The sequence below is a fragment of the Entelurus aequoreus genome, linkage group LG17 (assembly GCF_033978785.1).
Source record: "Entelurus aequoreus isolate RoL-2023_Sb linkage group LG17, RoL_Eaeq_v1.1, whole genome shotgun sequence".
Lineage (NCBI taxonomy): Eukaryota > Metazoa > Chordata > Actinopteri > Syngnathiformes > Syngnathidae > Entelurus > Entelurus aequoreus.
The window spans coordinates 46,485,994-46,509,093 of NC_084747.1; the positions used below are offsets into that span (position 1 = coordinate 46,485,994).

The 23,100-nt window shown below is 40.0% G+C and overlaps 1 pseudogene; it reads left to right on the forward strand.

Annotated features, from left to right (window-relative positions):
- The window catches only part of LOC133632952 (ubiquitin-associated protein 2-like), a 44,848-nt pseudogene extending 34,564 nt beyond the window's left edge, over positions 1–10,284 (forward strand).
- The last annotated feature ends 12,816 nt before the right edge of the window (positions 10,285–23,100 follow it).

The following is a 23,100-nucleotide window of genomic DNA, read 5'->3' on the forward strand; positions in this document are numbered from 1 at the left end:
GAATTCCATCGGTACTACTGAGAACCATCCATCCATTTTCTAACGCTTGTCCCTTTAGAGGTTGCGGGGGGAGGTACCGGGAGATTGATGTAAAATTAAATGGTACCAGTTTTTAGGGGTGTAAGGGGAAGTAAGCATTTTTGTTAGTAATTGCTATTAAGTGGAAAAGGTGTAGGATTAAATAAGCTTTGCTTCTTCCTACTTCTTCTCAGACATGTTGTAAAGAGAAATGAAAATATCTGATGTATTATATTAAAACCGTAAACCTGTTCAGAATACACTTTAACCTACCAACCAGCAAATTTTTGGGTTTCTCATAAGGAAACATTGCAATGTTTTACATTTATAAACCGCTTTAAAATTGATAAGCTTGCCAATTATTGTGATGTAGAAAAATTCCATATATTTACCAATTTTCTGGAGATCTCCCATATTTTGAAATGCAAATGTTTATGCTCATTTTAGACACAAAGATGTTTGATATTCCTTGATGTTTTTTGGTGCTTAATTAACCACAACATTAGCACTGCATGAAACATCACCACTGGTCCGAAGTGTCCTAAAGAATAATGTGAAAGAAACAACTTTAAGCCTTGTCCAGCTGTTTACTGACATAATATTCAGGTTAAGCTAAATTTTACTGCAAATGAATATCTGCTCCGAACATCGGCCTCCTTGACAGCTAATTATCGGTATTTGAATCGGCCCTACAAAAACATATCTGTCTATCTCTAGTCCATTGCATGATTTTAATCGTTGCTTCTGGTCGACACAGGACTACTATGGTGTAACATTCCCTGGTACTACAGCTGCCATGCCTGGAAGAGACGGGCTTGCCAATAATCCTTACACAGGTGACTATTACTGTATTTCACAAATCTTTGTCTAAAATATAATTGCATCATACACTACATTGGCAACAATATTGCAGAGTATAGCAGCAGATGTTCTCCTGACAGGTGAGGCCACAAAGTTTGGCAGGAACGACTCTTCGTCTCCGGCCCCACCAACCAGCTTGTCCACAGCTGGCGTACAGTCTCAGCCCCTACAGGCGCCCCAGGCTGGTGCACAGGGCCAGGGTCAAGGTCAGAACCAAGGCCAACAGGCTCAGAACCAGGCGTTCCTCAACCCCCCGCTGCCCCCTGGCTGTGGATACACCGGTACACATTACTTGCGACATTTTGAGATTCTTGCTCAAACTTATTTTTTTACTGAGCCCTCTTTCGTTTTTGTCCTTGTTTCCATAGGTCTCCCGTACTATACCGGCATGCCCGGAGTTCCCTCTGCCTTCCAGTACGCCCCCACCGTCTTTGTGCCTCCTACTTCAGCCAAGCAACCCGCGATGGGCCTGGCGAATCCTTCCAATCAGTACCACCAACATCAGCCCAGTTATGGACAGCATGCGTATGGCGCAGGTAGGACTGACTACACGGAACCACCAGCATCATATACTGTACTTACAGTGTGTGTGTGTGTGTATATATATATCTATATATAGATCTAAATAAATATAGATAGATATTAGGGTTGTCAAAGTTAAGGCGACAATGCGTTAACTATAAATTCCGGCAATAATTTAATTAACGTTAGAATGTGCCGTGGGCCTTTAAAACATAAGCTGTGGGCCGCAAATGGCCTCCGGGGCACACTTTTGACACCCCTGCTATAGATAATAAAAAATTAAATCTGATAAATCTATGGATAAAAAGCAGAGCCTGGCGACGCATGCGCGTTTATCATAACTCTCTCTCTCTCTCTCTCTCTCTCTCTCTCTGTCTCTGCCCCTCCCTCACCAATGCTGCTGCGCGTACAATTTGTTTTGTTTTTAACCCCTTCTTAACCCTGAACGTACATTGAAAATACACGCAACCCTATCTCAAAATGCCGGACATTTGAGGCATTTAAGAAACTCCGCCCTGACAGCTCCGCAAAAGAGGACATGTCCGGTGAAAAGAGGACGTATGGTCAGTCCATCGTAGCCCGTTAGCTGCTAGCATGTGCCTCGGTGTGCATTGTTTACACAACCCGCGTTACGCTACTTAATATGTCAGTGTGGAAACTCGTTCGGTACACCTCCGAACCGAACCGGAACCCCTGTACCGAAACTGTTCAATACAAATACACATACCGTTACACCCCTACTGCTAGATGTTGACCACTCATGGTAAAGCAACGTTAATGCAAATGTTTTTTTTACCTGGGCCGAAATAGAGACGTTGGTAGTTTCTTCCAGCAACAAGGGAAGACTGCATTTATTGAATAGGCATTTGTTTCTCTCACTGTTATTGATTAACTTACTCATACAGTTGTTTAACAGTTGAGAATGTTAACGGTTAAAACATTTCCTGTACAATTATAATCATTTTTTTGTGTTTGACTTTGGAGGTTCCATCTTACACTTCATTTTAATTTAGTTTAACTGCACATCTGTAATGGCAATGTCTGGCAGGTAGGTCAAATGTAGCAATAATAAGGAGACGGAGGGGGAACCAGGTGTAATAAATTCTCACATGGGTCAAAAACTTTCAACACTTCCATCCACCAAATGCTGCATGTGTGTGGGTTGTGGGTATCGGGCTTTTTTGTGTGTTTTTTGTGCTTGTGCTGCATGCGATAGCTCAGCGCCGCCCCCCCACACCGCCCCTTTTGCTGAGGTTGGCTTATTATAGACACAGCTGCCATTATAGTCAGGTTACCTTACTGCTTTTCTCACTCTTCATCCTCATTCTCCTCCTGTCACCCTTTGCTTTTCACCTGGTCACCTCCTCATCAATCCTGTGTCCTTATCTTCCTGCCCCCCCAACCCCACCACATTCTATCTTTCTCTCTTTCTTCCTCCTCCTTCAGCCTTTGACGACCTGTCTCAAGCCCACGGTGGGGAGTACAGTAAGGGAGGGTACGGAGGCTCTGCTCAGTCTCAAGCCAAGACAGCGGGCAGCGGCCCAGGGAAAGGTACACACCCCGACCACACACACTCACACACACGCAGAACGTGGGCGTTCAAAGCTGGGGCCAATCGGCAGCATTGTCGTCTGCACTTGAGGGTGTGACTAAGCAAGGACGCTGTGTATTTTGCACGAATGTATAAGCAGAGTGGGTCCTGCTTGTGCACTACCTCACTTAATCAGCATTTTCCTATTGGCTGACCCCCCTCTACCTTCTCCTTTTACTAACAGTAGACCTGAACATCAAGTGAATTCATTCTTAATTTTACTCTTTTTTTTTTTTTTTTTTCTCCTTGCATATTCCATACATTCTTTGTCTTTCCCTCTGCTCTCAGCACCAGGGCTGTCTGGATCCGGCACCAGTGGAGGAGTCCCTGACATGAACGCATCAATCTACAGCAAAACACAGGTGACCTCAACTTTTTATGCTGTCACATCAAAACACTTATTTGTCAGCTATTTCAAATGCGTCTCAGAGGTCCCACAATAGTGTTTTGGCAAGATATAGCCTTGATGTAGGAATTTAGACAGTTTAAAAGTAGAGATATCCAGGCTTTCCCACACATTCATTTATTTGTGGCGGCCCGCCACGAAAGAATTACATCCACCACAAATAAAAAATAAAAAAAACAAAACATTTTTTCTCCTCTCCAGCTTGTCAGGCAAATCATATAGTTGATGAAGATGCCCATATCGGCTGTTCAGATTTACTTTACCAAAGAGAAGTGTAGGATATTTCTCTTGTTGCCTTATTTGTATTTGACTTTATTAAATGTATTTATATTAGAAACACAACCTGTGTATATAACAAAGGGTGCAAAGTCTGCAGGCAGTAGGAAACACATGGTTAAGTGTAGGGAGTAAAACTGATGGCAGTCTAAAGTTCAAGATTTTTCGAGCTCTTTCTTCAGTGGGTCAGATGTTTGATGAAGCTCTGTGTCTATCTACCACCACTACTGTTTTCTGTTTATTTGTTACTGACTGTGGCAGGACACCTCTGCCTCTGTTTCACTTTATGTTGCTGGTAAATAATATGGTTGTAGTAGTAGGCTAAAGTTAAATTATTTAGTATGCACTAATTAAAGGGGCAGAGCTTTGAGACATTTTAGCTTTTATATTTTATAAGATATACTTTTTGTAAGATCCACAATTAATAAATATATTTCAGTGAATAACTTATTGTTCAAATCTGTATATAAATATGTACATAAATTGTTGTAATGATATTGTAAAATGGATGGATGGATGGACGTTTAAAACAAAACTGTTATTATTAATTAGTAAGTATACATTTTTTTAGCCTTTTTAGAGAAAATCAAATCATTGTAGTAAATTATGCAAATTACTCAATGATGTCATGTTGGCCACGCCCATAGCCACGCCCCCACCGCCACAGGTATCTTGTCAGTTTATGGGAAACACTGATATCTGATAATGGCTTTTTTGCCGATATTGTCCAACTCTTAATTACCGATTGCGATATCAACTGATACCGATATATACAGTCGTGGAATTAAAAAAAATAATGCACTTTGTGACTTCAATAATAAATATGGCAGTGCCATGTTGGCATTTTTTTCCATAACTTGAGTTGATTTATTTTGGAAAACCTTGTTACATTGTTTAATGCATCCAGCGGGGCATCACAACCAAATTAGGCATAATGTGTTAATTCCACGACTATATATATCGGTATCGGTTGATATCGGAATCGGTAATTAAGAGTTGGACAATATCGGATATCGGCAAAAAAGCCATTATCGGACTTCTCTACATAAAAGTGTAATTATGGACAGGTTTGAAGCTGTTGTAAAAATGTAAAGCTGTGAAAGTGTTTTAATAACATTTATATATAACTTTATGAAATTTTTTTGAGCGCCTCCGTTTTTTTGCTAAGGAAGGATAGTGTGAGGTTTTAGAAAACTGTCATTGTTCCAAAAATAATAAGGCATAAAAATCCAAGGTAGAAATGATTGACCTTTTAAAGGCTGTAATTACCTCCATCCATATGTTGCAAATCATTTTTGGAAGTATTGCATACTTTGCTTTTTCCATCATTAAAAAATGCTTTTGTGTTTTTTACAAAAAGAGCATAAAACTAAAATACATTACTCATATTTTATTTATGGATAGGTTCTGAAGCTGTTGAAAGTAAAAAAAAAAAAAAAAAAAAAAAGACTTCAAACACTTTTTGAGCATGTCCGTTTTCTGTCTCTTTTAACAGTTTAAAATTAAGTAGACTCAAAGATTAAACTATTCAAACTGTGTTTACAGAGTACAAGGAAGAAGAATCCTGATAAACTTCTTGAACATTACTAAAAAATGAGAATCTTATTCATGTCATTGTACCGTATTTTTCGGACTATAAGTCGCAGTTTTTTCCCATAGTTTGGCTGGGGGTGCGATTTATACTCAGGAGCGACTTATGTGTGAAATGATTAACACATTACCGTAAAATATCAAATAATATTATTTAGCTCATTCACGTAAGAGATTAGATGTATAAGATTTCATGGGATTTAGCGATTAGGAGTGACAGATTGTTTGGTAAACGTATAGCATGTTCTTTATGTTATAGTTATTTGAATGACTCTTACCATAATATGTTACGTTAACATACCAGGCACGTTCTCAGTTGGTTATTTATGCCTCATATAACGTACACTTATTCAGCCTGTTGTTCACTATTCTTTATTTATTTTAAATTGCCTTTCAAATGTCTATTCTTGGTGTTGGCTTTTATCAAATACATTTCCCCCAAAAAATGCGACTTATACTCCGGAGCGACTTATAGTCCGAAAAATACGGTAATTACAAATGATTTAACTATTTATTCAACAGAACTTTATTGGTAATTTATTCAGGAAGTGAACAAACGTGATGAAATTGCTATGAAATGGTAAAGAGGTAGGAATAGATAAGTTCTGCTTCTTCCTACTCCTTTTCGGACCTCCTGTAATGACAAACCTATATGATGTACCATATTTTAACTGCATGCATGTTTGAACTTTAAACCATAACTAGTTTAAAAGTATTTAATTTTTTTTACTTGTCTAATCTTATTGTTTTTTTCTATTTATTTTCAGTCATTTGACAAACAGGGGTTCCACACGGGGACGCCGCCTCCCTTCAGCCTGCCCTCAGCCCTAGGGGGAACAGGGGCCATGAACCCCGGGGGCCCCCCAGGTTACGGTCCTGGTCCCTTCCTGCACATACTGCCTCCTCATCAGCAGCCCCACTCGCAGCTGTTGCATCACCACCTTACACAGGACAGTCAGGTAACATTCCCACCCTCTCTTCATACTTCTCATTTAGTTTGCCCTACACTCGTATGAAGGCCATTGTTTTACATTTATTACACAGCTTAACAGTTTTGTAATTTATTGTTGTACCTTCTATAGGTACTGGTCAAAGTTTCTAAACCAGAACAGTATTATAAATCGATATCTTTTTTGTACATGACGTCACATTCGGTTGTAGAGTTGACACTGGTGAACCACCGGGCGGGAAATAAACATATTCATAGTGGACCTCCATGTAATAGGGATGTAACGGTATCGAAATCTCACGGTTTGTTATTATCTCCGTATCAAGGTTGCAGTACGATATTGTGGTATATGTCCAAAAAAGAAGTCTTAAAAATGCCAATGTCTGTAAAATAAAGTGGCAGGAATGTTGAAAAGATAAACACACTCACTGTAATTGAACACAAACATGATACTAATTAGGGATGTCCGATAATATCGGACTGCCGATGTTATCGGCCGATAAATGCTTTAAAATTTAATATCGGAAATTATCGGTATCAGTTTCAAAATTATCGGTATTGGTTTCAAAAAGTAAAATGTATGACGGACGTAGGGAGAAGTACAGAGCGCCAATAAACCTTAAAGGCACTGCTTTCGCCTCACATAATATTTACGGCTTTTCACACACACAAGTGAATGCAAGGCATACTTGGTCAACAGGTAACACTGAGAGTGACCGTATAAACAACTTTAACACTGTTACAAATATGCGCCACACTGTGAACCCACACCAAACAAGAATGACAAACACATTTCGGTAGAACATCCGCACCGTAACACAACATAAACACAACAGAACAAATACCCAGAACCCCTTGCAGCACTAACTCTTCCGGGACGCTACAATATACACCCCAACCCCGCCCACCTCAACCTCCTCATGTCCCAAATTCCAAGCTGCTGTTTTGAGGCATGTTAAAAAAAAAATAATGCACTTTGTGACTTCAATAATAAATATGGCAGTGCCATGTTGGCACTTTTTTCCCATAACTTGAGTTGATTTATTTTGGAAAACCTTGTTACATTGTTTAATGCATCCAGCGGGGCATCACAACAAAATTAGGCATAATAATGTGTTAATTCCACCACTGTATATATCGGAATCGGTAATTAAGAGTTTGACTATCGGATATCGGCAAAAAAGCCATTATCGGACATCTCTAATACTAATCATGTTACTACAAACACATATTTTCAACTGTAAAAAATTGTGTGGAAACATCTACTGTCTCCACTTTTGTTCTCCTGAAATGTTTGTCATTCTTGTTTGGTGTGGGTTCACAGTGTGGCACATATTTGTAACAGTGTTAAAGTTGTTTATACGGTCACCCTCAGTGTGACCTGTATGGTTGTTGACCAAGTATGCGTTGCATTCACTTGTGTGTGTGAAAAGCCGTAGATATTATGTGATTGGGCCGGCTACGCAAAGGCAGTGCCTTTAAAGGCCTACTGAAAAGATTTTTTAAAATTTAAACGGGAATAGCAGATTCATTATATGTGTCATACTTGATCATTTCGCGATATTGCCATATTTTTGCTGAAAGGATTTAGTAGAGAAAATCGACGATAAAGATCGCAACTTTTGCTCGCTGATAAAAAAAAAAGCCTTGCCTGTACCGGAAGTAGCGTGACGTCACAGGAGCTAGTATTCCTCACAATTCCCCGTTGTTTACAATGGAGCGAGAGAGATTCGGACAGAGAAAGTGATGATTACCCCATTAATTTGAGCGAGGATGAAAGATTTGTTGATGAGGAACGTTACAGTGAATGACTTGAGAGGCAGTGATGGACGTATCTTTTTTCGCTCTGACCGTAACTTAGGTACAAGCTGGCTCATTGGATTCCACACTCTCCTTTTTCTATTGTAGATCACAGATTTGTATTTTAAACCACCTCGGATACTATATCCTCTTGAAAATGAGAGTCGAGAACGCGAAATGGACATTCAGTGCCTTTTATCTCCACGACAATACATCGGCGAAATGCTTTAGCTACGAGCTAACGTGATAGCATCGTGCTTTAACTGCATATAGAAACAAAAAAAATAAACCCCTGACTGGAAGGATAGATAGAAAATCAACAATACTATTAAACCATGGACATGTAAATACACGGTTAATGCTTTCCAGGCTGGCGAAGCTTAACAATGCTGTGCTCCATTGAAGCTAACTTAGCAACCGGACCGCACAGAGCTATGCTAAAAACATTAGCTCTCCACCTACGCCAGCCAGCCCTCATCTGCTCATCAACACCCGTGCTCACCTGCATTCCAGCGATCGGCGGAAGGACGAAGGACATTACCCGATGCGTTTGGCGGCCCGGAGACGTAGGAAGTCAAGGTGAGGTCGGCGGCTAGCGCGTCTGCTCTCCAACAAAGTCCTCCTGGTTGTGTTGCTGTAGTCCGCTGCTAATACACCGATCCCACCTACAACTGTCTTCTTTGCAGCCTTCATTGTTCATTAAACAAATTGCAAAAGATGTCCAGAATACTGTGGAATTATGAAATGAAAACAGAGCTTTTTGTATAGGATTCTACGGGGTACCATAACTTCCGTTACTCTGACTTCGTCACGCGCATACGTCATCATACCGCAACGTTTCAGCCGGATATTTCCCGGGAAATTTTAAATGTCACTTTATAAGTTAACCCGGCCGTATTGGCATGTGTTGCAATGTTAAGATTTCATCATTGATATATAAACTATCAGACTGCGTGGTCGGTAGTAGTGGCTTTCAGTAGGCCTTTAAGGTTTATTGGCGCTCGGTACTTCTCCCTACGTCCGTGTACACAGCGGCGTTTTAAAAAGTCATACATTTTACTTTTTGAAACCGATACCGATCGTTTCCGATATTAAATTTTAAAGCATTTATCGGCCGATAATATCGGACTGTATATGGACTGCCGGTATTATCGGCCGTCTCTACTTACGGGGCGGTAGAGCAGCCGTGCCAGCAACTTGAGGGTTCCAGGTTCAATCCCCGCTTCCGCCATCCTAGTCACTGCCGTTGTGTCCTTAGGCAAGACACTTTACCCGCCTGCTACCAGTGCCACCCACACTGGTTTCAAAATGTAACTTAGATATTGGGTTTCACTATGTAAAGTGCTTTGAGTCACTTGAGAAAAGCGCTATATAAATATAATTCACTTCACTTCACTACTTTCAAACGGTCTTTTGTTATTTGTGTTCTTTATTGATGTATTTGCCCCCACCCCCTCCTCAGGGTGGTCCTGGTCAGCGCAGTCAGTCCAGCAGCATGCAGCAGAAAAGCCAAGGCAGCAAGTCCAGTTACGGCAGCTCCCCCTACTGGGGCAACTGAGGATTGCTTCCCAAATAACCTCCTTCCTTTCCCCCCCACCTCTTCCTCCTCCCTTTTTGTTTAACAGCTGTGTGTTTGTGCGAGTGCGTGTGTGTGCGCACTGAAAGGGAAATCACAAACAAGGTAAAGCCACACACTCCTCCCTCAATCAGCAACTTTTGGTCCCCTGCTGGCCCCCCCTAACCACACCCCCACCTTCACAAGTCCTCATAAGTCTTTTGGGGTTCTCTTCCTTCCCCCTCCTCCAAATTGGTTGTACATGTAAGATATTTATGTATGTATTTATATAAATATATATATACTGTATATGTAATAGTAGAACATGACATGTGGTGGCTGCATTTTATTTTTTTGAAGGACTTTTTTCTTGACTTTTTTGTTTAGTTTCAACACAAGCAGGAAGAGATGTTACATATATTAAAAAAAACTATTATCCGACCATGGAACAGGAGAGAACAACAGCACTGATGTTTCTACATGAGGACTTCACAGGTGGGGGTGGGCTTCATGACGACTTAACTGCATTTCTCTTCATTTTCAGTCTCTTTTTTTTTTTTTTTATACATAAGAACTCCTCCCTCGGCTCCTTCCCTCTCTTCATTGTGTACCTCCATTTTTTTTTCATCCCTTTTGCCCATCCAAATTTTATATTTTAATTTAATTTTAATCCTCATAGCCCTCCAAATAAAGGTTCTGAGCAGTTGGAAGTTTAACCCGGCTCGTGTTGTTTTTCGGTTAAGAATCATCTAATGTTGCTTTTCAGTGCATTTAATTGAGGGGGAAAAAATCTTTTAATTACTCCCGTTCAACAAACTTCTGTTTACACAACATTGCTAACGAGTTATAACGGACTTGTTGGTTTAACTTAAAAACTATTTTTATGTATAAACAAAATGTTTCTATTAGGGCTGGGTGATATATGGAATACACCCGATATATGGCGGGTTTGTCTCTGTGCGATATAGAAAATGACTATCGTGAGTATACGTCCTCACGCAGTTGCTTTTAGAGACATAAAACAAGCGCACCTTGTCACATACTGTCGCGCCTGCAACGTCATACGCCCTCGCCGAGCAGAGAGGTAGCGGAACGGGTAACGTTAGCTATGGTGCAAGCGAGTGGTAATATGAGAGAAAGAAGGTGCGAATCTGGTAACAAATGGAGGAAGAAGAATTAATTCCCAAGAAAAAACAGCACGAGGTCCATCGTCTGGCGGTGGTTTGGCTTCAAGCGGGAAGATGTTGAACAGACAACCGTAATATGTCAAGTATGCGGCAAAAGCGCCGCTACAAAAAGTAGCAGCACTACTAATTTGTAGCATGACTTGAAAAGTCACCCGCTAGAGAGTGTTTGAAACTCCGCATGTCAACATCTCCAACAAAATGCACTGACCCAATTGAGCCTGGCGTCTATCATTTCCAGATCAACACCGAATGAAAAAAATAACCAACAACAGGAGGAGATAACGTCCGCAGGAACCTACCACATAGTAAATTGACTTAGTTGTGATTAGGGATGATGTTCGAAACCGGTTCTCCCGGTTGTTCGATAAGAAAAGAACCGTTTGATAAGAAAAGAACCAGAGATGTCCGACAATATCGGTCTGCCGATATTATCGGCCGATAAATGCGTTAAAATGTAATATCGGAAATTATCGGTATCGGTTTTTTTATTATCAGTATCTGTTTTTATTTATTTTTTATTTATTTATTTTATTAAATCCACATAAAAAACACAAGATACACTTACAATTAGTGCACCAACCCAAAAAACCTCCCTCCTTACACTCATTCACACATAAGGGTTGTTTCTTTCTGTTATTAATATTGTGGTTCCTACATTATATATCAATATATATCAATACAGTCTGCAAGGGATACAGTCCGTAAGCACACATGATTGTGCGTGCTGCTGGTCCACTAATAGTACTAACCTTTAACAGTTAATTTTACACATTTTCATTAATTACTAGTTTCTATGTAACTGTTTTTATATTGTTTTACTTTCTTTTTTATTCAAGAAAATGTTTTTAATGTATTTATCTTATTTTATTTAATTTTTTTTGTTTAAAAAGTACCTTATCTTCACCATACCTGGTTGTCCAAATTAGGCATAATAATGTGTTAATTCCACGACTGTATATATCGGTTGATATCGGCATCAGTAATTAAAGAGTTGGACAATATCGGCAAAAAGCCATTATCGGACATCCCTAAAAAGAACCGATTCCATGGACTCCAATCCCTTTTTGAGAACAGGTTCCCGTTATCGAGGCCACTATAGTAAAGAAAAAGAGTTGGTTCTTTATTCGAATCCCTGGGAACGAATCCCGTCCCACAAGAAATGCCCTGTGGGACATCACAGGAAATGACGTAGCTCAGTCATTAGACTGAGCTACGTCATTTCCTGTGATGTCACAAGCAGCAAAAATAATGGACTGGAAAAAACGCCTCAAGGCATGGCTATTCACCTACAGTGATCACAGAGACAGGTTGTTTTTGTGTTACTGTATATATTTGTTTTTCTGAAAAATCCCACTTAATATACTTTGGGTAACAACAGTCAATATTTTTTTTTTTTTTTTTTTAGGGGGGTAAAAGTCAATTTTTTTTTCTTTTTTTTTTTTCTTATAAAATAAAAGTGAGCTTTTGTTCAACCAAATATTGTTTTTTTTCCATATACAACAACCTATCTGGATTCGATAAGAGAATTGATAAAGAATCAGTTCGATAAGAGGATTCGATAATAGGCTCGAACTCGATAATTTCTTATCAAACATCATCCCTAGTTGTGATTTCCCTCTCTACATGAAAGTTTAAAAGTAGCATATATTAATGCAGTATGAAGAATGTTTTAATGTAGACACATAGAATCATCATACTGCTGTGATTATATGCATCAGTGTTTGTTCATTCAAGGCTAAGGCAAAATATCCAGATATATATGGTGTATCGTGACATGGCCTAAAAATATCGAGATATTAATAAAAGGCCATATCGCCCAGCCCTAGTTTCTATACATGTGCTACACTGCAAAAACTGCAATCTAAGTAAGATGAAATATCTCAAATAAGGGTGATATTTGCTTATTTTCTCTGATAAGATAATTCTTCTCACTAAGCAGATTTTATGTTAGTGTTTTACTTGTTTTAGGGTTTTGGTCCTAAATGATCTCAGTAAGATATTACAGCTTGTTGCTGAGATTTGATGACTTATATTGAGTAAAACATGCTTGAAACTAGAATATCAACTGTTGCAAAGCTGTGTCATCAACACTCACAAGCATAAAACTGTTTTTTTAAAGTAATCATTTTTTACTTCAAGCATGAAAAAACAAATGATGCCGAGCGCATATCATTATGTCAAGATAATGGCACTAGCATTTTACTTAATTTAAGAATATTTTTCAACATATTGAGCAAAAAGGTCTTTTTTTTCTACCAAGAAAAGTGCACTTGTTATTAGTGAGAATATACTTATTTTAAGGTATTTTTGGGTTCATTGAGGTTAGCTAATTTTACTTGTTTTGGAAAGTCTTGACAAGCCGAATTTTTTTGTTCTATTGGCAGATAATTTTGCTTAGTTCAATTAAAATACCCCTCATTTTGGTATTTTTTTTCTTGTTTTTGAACACTTGACTTTCTGCAGTGTACAGGACAGGATGTTTGTGGATGCAAGTGTGTCCATATATTCCTGCCGATGTCGCTTCGTCTGGCATAACAATCTTTGCGCCTCACTCTGCAGTCTTGTTGCGATAAACACAGCAGGTTGCTATGGATACGACCGTGATATTAGTCCGAACCAAAGTCAACGATGAACAGGTGTCAATAAGGGAAAGGTCAGAGCGTCTCAAGACGGCAAGCTTCTGGAGGGGTTTTTCCAGCAGGGTTTTATCCGGAGGCCAGCGTTAGGAGGGTGAAATGCGGATTAGAATGTTGGAGTATCATTCCAAGTATAGTAAAGTGTTATGTGAATACAGACCGTTTATGCTTATCTACTCTGATTGTCTGTTCCTGGCATTCGTTGTTTATCATTTCGCCTTGCAGAGCGGAAAGCTTATCCGAGTTGTTCACCAGTTTGCGACTTAGTTCAGAAACCGCCACGGTCTTGGTGCCTATACCGCCCTGCCCATCCCTAGTCCAAAAATGCAAGTCAAAGATCCTCTATAATGACAGGAAGGCTCTACTGTCTCTAAAAATGAAAAAAAATACAAGTCAAAGATCCTCAATGTAACAAGGGTGTTTGCTGTCTTTAAGAACTTCATCCAAAAATGCAAGTCAAAGATCCTCTATGTAACAAGGGTGTTTGCTGTCTTTAAGAACTTCATCCAAAAATGCATGTCAAAGATCCTCTATGTAACAAGGGTGTTTGCTGTCTTTAAGAACTTCATCCAAAAATGCATGTCAAAGATCCTCTATGTAACAAGGGTGTTTGCTGTCTTTAAGAACTTCATCCAAAAATGCAAGTCAAAGATCCTCTATGTAACAAGGGTGTTTGCTTTCTTTAAGAACTTCATCCAAAAATGCATGTCAAAGATCCTCTATGTAACAAGGGTGTTTGCTGTCTTTAAGAACTTCATCCAAAAATGCAAGTCAAAGATCCTCTATGTAACAAGGGTGTTTGCTGTCTTTAAGAACTTCATCCAAAAATGCATGTCAAAGATCCTCTATGTAACAAGGGTGTTTGCTGTCTTTTAAGAACTTCATCCAAAAATGCATGTCAAAGATCCTCTATGTAACAAGGGTGTTTGCTGTCTTTAAGAACTTCATCCAAAAATGCATGTCAAAGATCCTCTATGTAACAAGGGTGTTTGCTGTCTTTAAGAACTTCATCCAAAAATGCATGTCAAAGATCCTCTATGTAACAAGGGTGTTTGCTGTCTTTAAGAACTTCATCCAAAAATGCAAGTCAAAGATCCTCTATGTAACAAGGGTGTTTGCTGTCTTTAAGAACTTCATCCAAAAATGCAAGTCAAAGATCCTCTATGTAACAAGGGTGTTTGCTGTCTTTAAGAACTTCATCCAAAAATGCATGTCAAAGATCCTCTATGTAACAAGGGTGTTTGCTGTCTTTAAGAACTTCATCCAAAAATGCAAGTCAAAGATCCTCTATGTAACAAGGGTGTTTGCTGTCTTTAAGAACTTCATCCAAAAATGCATGTCAAAGATCCTCTATGTAACAAGGGTGTTTGCTGTCTTTAAGAACTTCATCCAAAAATGCAAGTCAAAGATCCTCTATGTAACAAGGGTGTTTGCTGTCTTTAAGAACTTCATCCAAAAATGCAAGTCAAAGATCCTCTATGTAACAAGGGTGTTTGCTGTCTTTAAGAACTTCATCCAAAAATGCAAGTCAAAGATCCTCTATGTAACAAGGGTGTTTGCTGTCTTTAAGAACTTCATCCAAAAATGCAAGTCAAAGATCCTCTATGTAACAAGGGTGTTTGCTGTCTTTAAGAACTTCATCCAAAAATGCATGTCAAAGATCCTCTATGTAACAAGGGTGTTTGCTGTCTTTAAGAACTTCATCCAAAAATGCATGTCAAAGATCCTCTATGTAACAAGGGTGTTTGCTGTCTTTAAGAACTTCATCCAAAAATGCATGTTAAAGATCCTCTATGTAACAAGGGTGTTTGCTGTCTTTAAGAACTTCATCCAAAAATGCATGTCAAAGATCCTCTATGTAACAAGGGTGTTTGCTGTCTTTAAGAACTTCATCCAAAAATGCATGTCAAAGATCCTCTATGTAACAAGGGTGTTTGCTGTCTTTAAGAACTTCATCCAAAAATGCATGTCAAAGATCCTCTATGTAACAAGGGTGTTTGCTGTCTTTAAGAACTTCATCCAAAAATGCATGTCAAAGATCCTCTATGTAACAAGAGTGTTTGCTGTCTTTAAGGAACCTAGTCCAAAAAAATGCAAATCAAAGATCCTTTATACAAGTGCTCTTCGGTCTGCAAGAACTTCGTCCAAAAATGCAAGTCAAAGATCCTCTATACAACAGGAGTGATCTGCTCTCTTTAGGAGCTCCAGTCCAAAAGGTCCAAGTCAAAGATCATCTCTATGAAAGCAAGGCTCTGCTGTTTTAAGGACAAAGTGCAAAACAATTGTCAAAGATCATCTCCTGTACATGACAGGAGCACATTGCTTTTTTTTATGGACCTACCACAAAACACTAGTCAAAGATCCTCGATATAACAGAAGCACATTTCAGGCCATTTGCAGTCGACTGGACCTCACTTTGGGTGCAATACCACTCATGACCACAGGATGACGCAAGTGAGTGTTACACTCAACTGTGTCCGCTCATCTTTATCCCATTCTGAGTACTTGCAGTCCGACAGACACTATTTTTAAAAGTTATTCATTGAAAAACAACACGCATTTGTGACGTAATAAAATGTACTAACACATTTGTAATTAGATTGTTTGTAACGTTTCTACCAGACATAAAGCTATTATAAAACATTTTTTAAGAGCTGCACTCTTTTTTTCTTGTTTTGCCATTTTGCTCTGCTTTTTGCTGTTTCCCCACCGCCGGTCCACGTCCTGCAGTGTGGTACTAGTGGGTGTCAGTGTGGTACTAGTGGGTGTCAGTGTGGTGCTAGTGGGTGTCAGTGTGGTACTAGTGGGTGTCAGTGTGGTACTAGTGGGTGTCAGTGTGGTGCTAGTGGGTGTCAGTGTGGTGCTAGTGGGTGTCAGTGTGGTACTAGTGGGTGTCAGTGTGGTGCTAGTGGGTGTCAGTGTGGTACTAGTGGGTGTCAGTGTGGTACTAGTGGGTGTCAGTGTGGTGCTAGTGGGTGTCAGTGTGGTACTAGTGGGTGTCAGTGTGGTGCTAGTGGGTGTCAGTGTGGTACTAGTGGGTGTCAGTGTGGTGCTAGTGGGTGTCAGTGTGGTGCTAGTGGGTGTCAGTGTGGTGCTAGTGGGTGTCAGTGTGGTACTAGTGGGTGTCAGTGTGGTGCTAGTGGGTGTCAGTGTGGTACTAGTGGGTGTCAGTGTGGTACTAGTGGGTGTCAGTGTGGTGGGTGTCAGTGTGGTACTAGTGGGTGTCAGTGTGGTGGGTGTCAGTGTGGTACTAGTGGGTGTCAGTGTGGTACTAGTGGGTGTCAGTGTGGTGCTAGTGGGTGTCAGTGTGGTACTAGTGGGTGTCAGTGTGGTGCTAGTGGGTGTCAGTGTGGTACTAGTGGGTGTCAGTGTGGTGGGTGTCAGTGTGGTACTAGTGGGTGTCAGTGTGGTGGGTGTCAGTGTGGTACTAGTGGGTGTCAGTGTGGTACTAGTGGGTGTCAGTGTGGTACTAGTGGGTGTCAGTGTGGTGGGTGTCAGTGTGGTACTAGTGGGTGTCAGTGTGGTACTAGTGGGTGTCAGTGTGGTGGGTGTCAGTGTGGTACTAGTGGGTGTCAGTGTGGTGGGTGTCATTTGGGTACTAGTGGGTGTCAGTGTGGTACTAGTGGGTGTCAGTCAGTCAGTCAGTGTGGTACTAGTGGGTGTCAGTCAGTCAGTGTAGTACTAGTGGGTGTCAGTCAGTCAGTCAGTGTGGTACCAGTGGGTGTCAGTCAGTCAGTGTAGTACTAGTGGGTGTCAGTCAGTCAGTGTGGTACTAGTGGGTGTCAGTGTGGTACTAGTGGGTGTCAGTCAGTCAGTCAGTCAGTGTGGTACTAGTGGGTGTCAGTCAGTCAGTCAGTCAGTGTGGTACTAGTGAGTGTCAGTCAGTCAGTCAGTCAGTCAGTGTGGTACTAGTGAGTGTCAGTCAGTCAGTCAGTTCAGTCAGTCAGTCAGTGTGGTACTAGTGAGTGTCAGTCAGTCAGTGTGGTACTAGTGAATGTCAGTCAGTCAGTCAGTCAGTCAGTCAGTGTGGTACTAGTGAGTGTCAGTCAGTCAGTGTAGTACTAGTGGGTGTCAGTCAGTCAGTCAGTGTGGTACCATTGGGTGTCAGTCAGTCAGTGTAGTACTAGTGGGTGTCAGTCAGTCAGTGTGGTACTAGTGGGTGTCAGTGTGGTACTAGTGGGTGTCAGTCAGTCAGTCAGTGTGGTACTAGTGGGTGTCAGTCAGTCAGTCAGTCAGTGTGGTACTAGTGAGTGTCAGTCAGTCAGTCAGTCAGTGTGGTACTAGTGAGTGTCAGTCAGTCAGTGTGGTACTAGTGAGTGTCAGTCAGTCAGTCAGTCAGTCAGTGTGGTACTAGTGGGTGTCAGTCAGTCAGTCAGTCAGTCAGTGTGGTACTAGTGGGTGTCAGTCAGTCAGTGTGGTACTAGTGGGTGTCAGTCAGTCAGTCAGTCAGTGTGGTACTAGTGGGTGTCAGTCAGTCAGTCAGTGTGGTACTAGTGGGTGTCAGTCAGTCAGTCAGTCAGTTAGTCAGTGTGGTACTAGTGGGTGTCAGTCAGTCAGTCAGTCAGTCAGTCAGTCAGTCAGTTAGTCAGTGTGGTACTAGTGGGTGTCAGTCAGTCAGTCAGTGTGGTACTAGTGGGTGTCAGTGCAGTGGGTGTCAGTGTGGTGGGTGTCAGTCAGGTGCAGGTCATAGTTTACTTTCCTCTGGTATGTGAGTCAATAACAGACTGACAAGGCTCGCATTCAGCAGGAGATGTCAAGGTGGAGCCAGTAAATGGAAGACATTCACAGCGGCGAGTTGACTGACTCTTGTTGGTGAATCAATTCAGCAGAATCCTCATCGGAATCTGAATCTTTGATGGGCGTACTCGATTCGTTGAAGCAATCAAATGACTCCTCCGGATCTTCTGAGTTTGCGGTGATTCAACTGACTTGAGTCAATGAATTAATTCAACAGGATCCTATAAATCTTCGTGTGAATCTGAATCTTAAGTGGGCTTACTCAATTCATTGAATCAATCAAATGAATCATCTGGCTCTTCTTTGTTTGCTGTGATTTGGCTGTCTTGAGTCAAAAAATCAATGCATTAGGATTCTCTAAATCTTTGTTCAAATCAAAATCTTCGGTTGGCTAACTTGATTCAGTGAATCCATCAAACGAGTCATCTTTGTTTGCAGTGATTCGGCTGACTTGAGTCAATGAATCAATTCAGCAGAATCCTCATCGGAATCGGAATCTTTGATTGGCGTACTCGATTCGTTGAAGCAATCAAATGACTCATCCGGATCTTCTGCGTTTGCGGTGATTCGGCTGACTTGAGTCAATGAATCAATTCAACACGATCCTATAAATCTTCGTGTGAATCTGAATCTTTGGTGGGCTTACTCAATAAATTTACTCAATCAAATTAATAATCTGGATCTTCTTTGTTTGCTCAAATGAATCATCTGAATCTTTGTTTGCTGTGATTTGACTGTCTTGAGTCAATAAATCAATTCATTAGGATTCTCTAAATCTTCGTCCGAATGAAAATCTTCGGTTGGCTAACTTGATTCAGTGAATCCATCAAACGAGTCATCTGTGTTTGCGGTGATTCGGCTGACTCGAGTCAATGAATCATTTCAACAGGATCCTATAAATCTTTGTGTGAATCTGAATCTTTGGTGGGCTTACTCAATTCATTGAATCAATCAAATGAACCATCTGGATCTTCTTTGTTTGCTGGGATTTGGCTGTCTTGAGTCAATAAATCAATTCATTAGGATTCTCAAAATGTTCGTTCGAATCAAAATCTTCCGTTGGCTAACTTGATTCAGTGAATCCATCAAACGAGTCATCTGTGTTTGCGGTGATTCGGTTGACTTGAGTCAATGAATCAATTCAGCAGGATCCTCTAAATCTTCGTTCGAATGAACATCTTCAGTTGGCTAACTTGATTCAGTGAATCCATCAAACGAGTCATCTGTGTTTGCGGTGATTCGGCTGACTTGAGTCAATGAATCAATTCAGCAGGATCCTCTAAATCTTCGTTGGAATGAACATCTTCAGTTGGCTAACTTGATTCAGTGAATCCATCAAACGAGTCATCTGTGTTTGCGGTCAGTCGTCTCACTCGGGTCAGTGAATCAATTCAGCAGAATCATCTGGCTCTGCCATGTTTATGGCGAGTTGGCTGGTTGGAGTCAGTGAATCAATTCAGCAGAATCTTTTAAACATATGTCTGAATATTTAGTTCAGTTTACTCCATTCAGTGAATCAATCAAAAGAGTCATCTGAAACTTGAAATTTCTGTATTTGAAGTGAGTTGGCGGAGTGGAGTCATGAACCTACTCGATTCAGCGATTCAATCAAATGACTCATTTAAATCTACTGTGTATGCAGTGAGTCAGCTGACTCGAGTCATGGACCTACTCGGTTCAGTGAATCAATCAAATGAATCATATGAATATCCTGTGTTTGCAATGAGCTGGCTCACTCGGCTCAATTAATCCAGTAAGCAGAATACCCTCAATCTTCATCTGAATCTGATTAATCAACTGATTCATCTGGATCTTGATGAGTCGATTTACTCAAATCAGTCAATCAATTTAATAGAATCATGTGCCTGTTCAATGCTTACTGGAGGTTGTCTGACCCGATTCAACAAATCAATCAAAATGAATCATCTAACTCATTTGTGTTTGTGCTGAGTCTGTTTTCTTTAGTTAATGAATCAGTTTAGCAGAATATCTTACTCTTCCTTATTTACGGGCAGTTCTCAGACTCTAGTTGGTGAATCAATTCAGCAGAATCATCTAAATCGTTGTCTGAATCTTTGGCCAGGTTACTCGATTCACTGAATCAATCAAATCCATCATCTGAATATTCTGTGTTTGCAGTGAGTCAATGACTCGAGTCGGTCAATCATCAGGGGAATCATCATCTGACTGTTCGATATTTACAGATAGTCGGCTGACTCGAGTAAATTAATCCATTAAGCAGAATCCTCTCAATCCTAATCTAAATCTGATTAGTCAACTGAATCAATCAAATCAATCATTGGAATATTTTTTGTTTGCAGTGAGTCAATGACTCGAGTCGGTCAATCATCAGGAGAATCATCATCTGACTGTTCGATATTTACAGGTAGTCGGCTGACTCGAGTAAATTAATCCATTAAGCAGAATCCTCTCAATCTTCATCTGAATCTGATTAGTCAAATCTTGATGAGTCGACTTACTCAAGTCAGTCAATCAATTGAACGGAATCTTCTGCTCTATGCTTAATTGTCTGACCCGATTCAGTCGACTGACTTGAGTAAGTTAATCGATTAAGCAGAAACTGAACGTTTCAGTTGACTCAAGTCAGATAATTAATTGGGATCTGGGATGTGGGATCTGTGCCGAGGATGTTGTTGTGGCTTGTGCAGCCCTTTGAGACATTTGTGATTAAGGACTATATAAATCAACTTTGATTGATTGATTCAATGTCGACATCACTTGTTCTCGTTAGGGTCACTGGTAAGCTGGAGCCTATCCCAGCTGACTCTTGGGGCGAGACGCGGGGGTTCAACCCCGGATCTCCTGATCATGACTGTGAGGAAGACATGCTGTACTATACTGCCTCTTATTCTATCCATCCGTCCATTTTTTACAGCTTGTCCCGTTCGGGGTCGCGGGGGTTGCTGGAGCCTATCTCATTCTAGTCCAGTGTTTTTCAACCACTGTGCCGCGGCACACTAGTATGCTGTGAGATACAGTCTGGTGTGCCGTGAGAGATTATGTAGTTTCACCTATTTGGGTTAAAAATATTTTTTGCAAAGCAGTAATTATAATCCGCAAATAATGTGTTGTTGTTGAGTGTCGGTGCTGTCTAGAGCTTGGCAGAGTAACCATGTTATTCTCCTCAATATCAGTAGGTGGCAGCAGGTAGCTAATTGCTTTGTAGATGTCGGGAACATGGTCACAATATGCAGATGACAGCGGAAGGCAGGGTGCAGGTAAAAAGGTATCTAATGCTTAAACCAAAAATAAACAAAAGGTGGTTGCCTCTAAGAAAAGGCATTAAAGCTTAGGGAAGGCTATGCTGAACGAAACTAAAACTGAACTGGCGACAAAGTAAACAAAAACCGAATGCTGGACGACAGCAAAGACTTACAGCGTGTGGAGCAGAGACACGGCGTCCGCAAAGTACATCCGTACATGACATGACAATCAACAATGTCCACACAAAAAAAAGACAGCAACAACTTAAATATGCTTGATTGCTAAAACAAAGCAGGTGCGGGGAATAGCGCTCAAAGGAAGACATGAAACTGCAACAGGAAAATACCAAAAAACAGGCAAAGCCACCAAAATAGGAGCGCAAGACAAGAACTAAAACACGGGAGCACAACCAAAAAACTCCAAATAAGTCACGGCGTGATGTGACAGGCCGTGAAAGTACACCTACTTTGAGACAAGAGCTATATTGATGCATGCTTGGTTATGGTTTAAAGTCATATCCAACAATTGCGACAACGACTTGTCTACTTGTCTCTATATATATATATATATATATATATATATATATATATATATATATATATATATATATATATATATATGCATGGATATATATATATATGTATATATAGGGGGATATATATATATATATATATATATATATATATATATATATATATATATATATATATATATATATATATATATATATATATATATACTACCGTTCAAAAGTTTGGGGTCACCCAAACAATTTTGTGGAATAGCCTTCATTTCTAAGAACAAGAATAGACTGTCGAGTTTCAGATGAAAGTTGTCTTTTTCTGGCCATTTTGAGCGTTTAATTGACCCCACAAATGTGATGCTCCAGAAACTCAATCCGCTCAAAGGAAGGTCAGTTTTGTAGCTTCTGTAACGAGCTAAACTGTTTTCAGATGTGTGAACATGATTGCACAAGGGTTTTCTAATCATCAATTAGCCTTCTGAGCCAATGAGCAAACACATTGTACCATTAGAACACTGGAGTGATAGTTGCTGGAAATGGGCCTCTATACACCTATGTAGATATTGCACCAAAAACCAGACATTTGCAGCTAGAATAGTCATTTACCACATTAGCAATGTATAGAGTGTATTTCTTTAAAGTTAAGACTAGTTTAAAAGTTATCTTCATTGAAAAGTACAGTGCTTTTCCTTCAAAAATAAGGACATTTCAATGTGACCCCAAACTTTTGAACGGTAGTCTATATATATATATATATATATATATATTAGGGCTGCAACTAACGATTAATTTGGTAATCGATTAATCTGTCGATTATTACTTCGATTAATCGATTAATAATCGGATAAAAGAGACAAGCTACATTTCTATCCTTTCCAGTATTTTATTGAAAAAAAAACAGCATACTGGCACCATACTTATATTGATTATTGTTTTTCAGCTGTTTGTACATGTTGCAGTTTATAAATAAAGGTTTATTTAAAAATAAATAAATAAATTGCCTCTGCGCATGCGCATAGCATAGATCCAACGAATCGATGACTAAATTAATCGCCAACTATTTTTATAATCGATTTTAATGAATTTAATCGATTAGTTGTTGCAGCCCTACCCTGGACAAGTCGCCACCTCATCGCAGGGCCAACACAGATAGACAGACAATAATATATATATATATATAATAAAATAAATACTTGCATTTCAGTGAATTACAGCTACATACAT